The sequence below is a fragment of the Colletotrichum lupini genome, chromosome 6, assembly GCF_023278565.1.
Source record: "Colletotrichum lupini chromosome 6, complete sequence".
NCBI classification, from domain to species: Eukaryota; Fungi; Ascomycota; class Sordariomycetes; order Glomerellales; family Glomerellaceae; genus Colletotrichum; species Colletotrichum lupini.
Genome location: NC_064679.1, coordinates 5342890 through 5348889, shown reverse-complemented (window position 1 = coordinate 5348889; position 6000 = coordinate 5342890).

Genomic DNA, 6000 nt, shown 5'->3' with positions numbered 1-6000 from the left:
ACCCTTTAGTTTTTTATTATTAATAAAGCCGAACGCGGTATTATAAATAGATCTAAAGTAAGTTTACTTAATAACTTAAAAAAAAGGGAGCTTAAAGCGATTAGTATTATAAATATTATTAAAACTAATTACCTTAGAAAATCGTTTTTATATTTAGAAATAATAAGGAAAAGTTTAAATAAGGCTAATAAAGCGGTTTAGTTCGTCGTTTACCTATTTTATTATATATAGGATATTTTACTTATTAAATAGTTTAATTAAGATTATAATTAGTAAGTATTTAGCTAGTTTTTTTTAGTTTATACGAGCCTTAGTATTATAAATATCTTACTAAGTAAATAAGGACTTTAAGAACTATTTTTGAATAATAGTACGTATATTATAAACCCGAATCCTAACTCATCGGCTTATAGTTTTAATAATATCCTTAACTACTTTAATAAGCTTATAATATAAAAAATACGTAGAGGTTTTAAAGCTAGGGCTATAATTATACTAATTATATTAGGGGTTTAAATAATAATATAAAAGCTACCTATCCTCTTCTTAAGCCTCGGTAATAATTTACTATTTATAACTATATTTACGAGACTTATATTATTAAATACTAGCGCCTTATATAGGCCTAAGCTCGTTAAAATAATTATATTAAAAAGTATATTAAATAATTTAGCCTTAAGCTTTATACTTATTCTACTTTATAATACTAAATTTATTAGCTCTTATAAAGTTATTAACTTAGTTAAAAAGGGTATTATAAGTTTATTTTAAATTATTAAAAATCGGTAGGTTTAGGATTTTAATTAAAAAAAAAGGAGAGGATCGGTTACTTAAAGTATAATAAGAGGTTATAATTTAAAAAAATACTTTACTTTAAGTAGAGGATAGCTATAAAAGTAAATAGGGTAATAAGTTAACTTAGGGACCTTATATTTATTATTATTAACGGATATATTCTTATTATTAAAGTAGTATTATTATTAGTTATTAATTAGTTTTAATAACTTATTTAATAAACTAACGAGTATTATTAAATTATTTTATTATAAAATAGGAAAGTTATTAGGATTATTTATTAGGGGGAGAGGGGTTATATTTTAAAAGAAGTTATAAAAAAGTAATCCGCTAGGTTTTTATTATTCCCTTAGGGAAATAGTAAATAAGGTATAATATAAGCTCTATATTAAAATAATTATTTATAAGAGGTAACGTATTTTATAATATATTAACTAAGAGCTTAATAATAAGGTTACGCTACTTTTTAAGATTACTAACTTTATAAAATTAGTTAATATTAAAGTAGCTACTTTTTAAAGAGGGAGATAATAATAGTTAACTAAATAATAATAAAAGGCCGTAATTAATTAATAGTCGCTCTTATAAAAGGAGAAGGTTTTTAATAAGGGTATTATTTTAAAATTAGCCCTAGGGAACGTTTCTAACTCTAATTATAAAAACTATTATAAATAAATATTATAAATTAGATTTTAAAGCTTAATAATATAACCTAAGTATAAAGGGAGTAAAAGAATAAAAGCTTAGGATACTTTATAAGTATTTAGTAGAATTTAACTATACTAACAATTTTTTTTAAACTAATTAAAAGGTAGAATAGCGACGCTAGTATAAAAGCGATGCCGGTATATTAATTTACGACGCCAGTATATTAATTTCCTTATAATTAGCTAAAATTTTAATTATTAGTATACTTAGATTCTACTACTTTTTTTTAAAATACTTATCCCTTTTTATAATTTCTTTTACGTAATTATACTTTAAAGGAGCTTTATTACGAAGCTATAATCGACGCGTCTTACGTCCTCTTTTCCTTAAGGCTATCTTAGTTTATATATTATAAAATAGCTCCTTTAATAACTTACGTACTAAGCCTACGTTACTAAGCTTAATTTAATAACTTAAATAATTAAAGCCGTCCTATAAAACGCTAACGCTTTAATAATAACAATATATTATTATCTCTTATTTTAAATAGTAGCTATCTTAGTATTAGCTAGTTTTATAAAGTTAGCGATCCTTATATATATAATAACTTAATAAACGACTTACTACTTAAATTATTATAAGAAATACGACTACTATTTTACTATCCGTATTAATATATTAAAATAAAACTAACCTTCTATTTTAATTATAAAATCTTTAATAAAACCGATACTTTTTAACTTTTTATTATTCCCTAATTCTCGCTAGTACGTAGTCTTTCCCCTTTTAATAAAGAATTTAAACGGCCTATACTCTATTTTATATACTATTTTTTAAAGGGGATATAAATTACTTAGTATACTACCCTCCCCTAAATATTACTAGAGCCTAGTCCCTCTCCTTTTTTTAATAAATCTTAATAACCTACCTAGCTTATTATAAAATAGTTTAATAATATTCTTTAGCTTATTATATAGGGAATTAATATGCGGGCGTCGCAAATTAATATACGAGCGTTGCTCTTATACGGGCGTCGCTATTCTATTTTTTAATTAATCTAAAAAAATAGTACTTCCCTATAAAAGCGGTAAAAGTAACTATACTAATATAGCTATTCTTATTATCCTCTCTAACCTAAGCTCTAGTTTAAGATTTTTAAAAATAAAAATATTACTATAACCTATATACTTATTTAGAACCGCTATATTACCTATTTAAAATTTATAAATCTTAAATAAGCTAGTAATCTAAATTTTTATAAATCTTAAATAAGCAAGGCTTCTTTTTACTATATACTTAAGATATATAAAGAGTAAATTATAGTAACGTCCGCTTAACTACCTCTTTTAACGTAATTATAATAATTTATTATTATTATAAACTACTTTTTATTAGCTCCGTTTTCTCTAAATACTAGGTTATATCGGCCGTTTACTTATATAATTCCCTATTATCCTCCCCTTATTAAGAACGCTAAACTAGCTCTTTATTTATTACTAAAATAAGCTTAATATCTAGCTTTAACTTAGCTAACTTATTTTTTTTATAAACCCAGTTAGCGTTAACTTATTCTTATTCTTAAGTAAGTAGCCTCGCTTTTTATTACTAGCGCCTTAATTATTATAAGTAATACGGGCTTAATTAGCTAACTAGCCTTTTTTAAATAAGGCTAGTTATAATAAAATAGGCTATACTATATTCTTTAGCCTATTATAAAGGGATATAATAATCTTAGGGTTAAGGATCTAATAATATAAATTTAAAAAAAACGTCTCTTAAAAACGCTACTAAGGGTATACTTCCTACTTATTAAAAATAGCTAAATTTAATATTTTAAAATAGATCTTATAGTAATATAAAATACTTAGCTTAATTAAAATAGTATAGTCTAAGCTATAAGATTCGAGGGGTTTTAAAAATAGCCTCTTACTAAATAGTATTACTTTTTTTATAAACCGGCTTTATATCTTAATTAAAATAAAATATTTTAAAAAAAGTATTATTTAAAGTTTACTTAGGTATTTAAAGCGAGTATTTATATATTCTTAGTTTATAAATACCTCGTCCTCTATATAAGCTTAGTAAAAGCGTAGCTCTTAATTACTAATTATATCTTATATAACGTTAATAAACCGATATAAATAACTAAAACTATTTAAAAAATAACCCTTAATATTATTATTACTTAACTTAGTATTAGAAGTAACGCGAGTACTAAAGTTTTAATATTTTTAAATATAATAACGGGCCTATTATACTTTTAAAAATAGGTATATTACGTAGAGGTACTAAAGGATTGGGCGTTAATTATTAAACTTTTTATAGAGCTTAGTCTAAGCTTTTTTAAAAATATACTTAGTCTTAGTAAAAATAATAAGTTTTTATATTATAAAGACCCTATAATATATATAAAGGGGGGGCTTATTAATAAGCGTATTAATATAAGCCTTATCCTTATTATTTAGTATAGCTATTACTTATATTAATAGCTAATATCCCTCGTTATTAAACCTACTATTATTATTACTATAACTACGGTCCTTAACTTACTTCTACTTAGCCCTAAGTATAATATTAAAGTTAATATAGTAGATATAGAGTTATTACTAAACGTCTAGGAACTGCTCGTTTAGTATAGCTTTTATTTACTTATCGTAGTTTATAATAATAATAATAGGGTAACGGACTAAGTATTAGTCTATAAGTTAGCGGATACTTACTAAGAGAAATTAGAAACCCTTTAGTCTCTCGTTATTAATAAGGCCGAACGTAGTATTATAAATAGATCTAAGGTAGGTTTACTTAGTAATTTAAAAAAGAGGAAGTTTAAAACGATTAGTATTATAAATATTATCAAAGCTAATTACCTTAAGGAATCGCTTTTATATTTAGAAATAGTAAAAAAAGGTCTAAATAAGGTTAATAAGGCGGTTTAGCTTGTTATTTACTTATTTTATTATATATAGGATATCTCGCTTATTAAATAGCTTAATTAACGCTATAGTTAGTAAGTATTTAGCTAGTTTCTTTTAGTTTATACGAGCCCTAGTGTTATAAATATCTCGCTAAGTAAATAAGGACTTTAAGAACTATTCTTAAACAATAGTACGCATATCCCAAGCCCAAATCCTAACTCGTTAGCTTATAGTTTTAATAATATCCTTAATTACTTTAATAAGCTTATAATATAAAGGGTACGTAGAGGTTTTAAAGCTAGGACTATAATTATACTATTTATATTAAAGGTCTAGATAATAACGTAATAACTACTTATCCTCTTTTTAAGCCTTAGTAATAACTTATTATTTATAACTATATTTCTAAGACTTATATTATTAAATACTAGCGCTTTTTATAAGCCTAAGCTTACTAAACTAATTATATTAAAAAGTATATTAAATAATTTAGCCTCGAGCTTTATACTTATTCCGCTTTATAATACTAAATCTATTAGCTCTTATAAAGTTATTAACTCGGTTAAAAAGGGTGTTATAAGTTTATTTTAAATTATTAAAAATCGGTAAGTTTAGGATTTAAGTTATAAAAAGAGAGGAGGATCGGTTATTTAGAGTATAATAAGAGGTTATAATTTAGAAAAACGCTTCGCTTTAAGTAGAGGATAGCCGTAGGAGTAAATAAGGTAATAAGTTAACTTAGGGACCTTATATTTATTATTATTAACGGATATATTCTTATTATTAAAGTAGTACCGTTATTAGCTATTAATTAGTCCTAATAACCTATTTAATAAGCTAAAGAGTACTATTAAACTACTTTATTATAGGATAAGAAGGTTACTAAGACTATTTATTAAAGAGAGAGGGGTTATGTTTTAGAAAAAGTTATAAGAGGGTAGTCCGCTAAGTTTTTATTATTCCCTTAGGGAAATAGTAAGTAAAGTATAATATAAGCTCTATACTAAGGTAATTGTTTATAAGAGGTTACGTATTTTATAGTATACTAGCTAGGAACTTAGTAATAAAGTCGCACTACCCTTTAGGATTATTAACTTTATAAAATTAGTTAACGCTAGGGTAACTACTTTATAAAGAGGGAGATAATAGTAATTAGCTAAATAATAATAAGAGGCTATAATTAATTCATAATCGTTCTTATAGAGGGGGAAGTCTCTTAGTAGGGGTATTATTTTAAAATTAGTCTTAAGGAACGTCTTTAACTCTAATTATAAAAGCTATTATAAGTAAATAGTATAAATTAAATTTCGAGGCTTAATAATATAACCTAAGCATAAAAAGAGTAAAAAGATAAAGGCTTAGGATACTTTATAAGTATTTAGTAAAATTTAATTATATTAATAATTTTTTTTTAAACTAATTAAAAAGTAGAATAGCGACGCCCGTATAAGAGCGACGCCCGTATATTAATTTGCGACGCCCGTATATTAATTCCTATTATATAAGTTATTAAAACTAATTAAAGGTTAATAACTAGCCTTATTTAATAATATAAGTAAAGCCGCTTATAATAAAAAACGTAGGGTTTTTAAACGAACCTATTACCTTATTTACTTCTATAATAAGACCCTTTTTTAAGTTT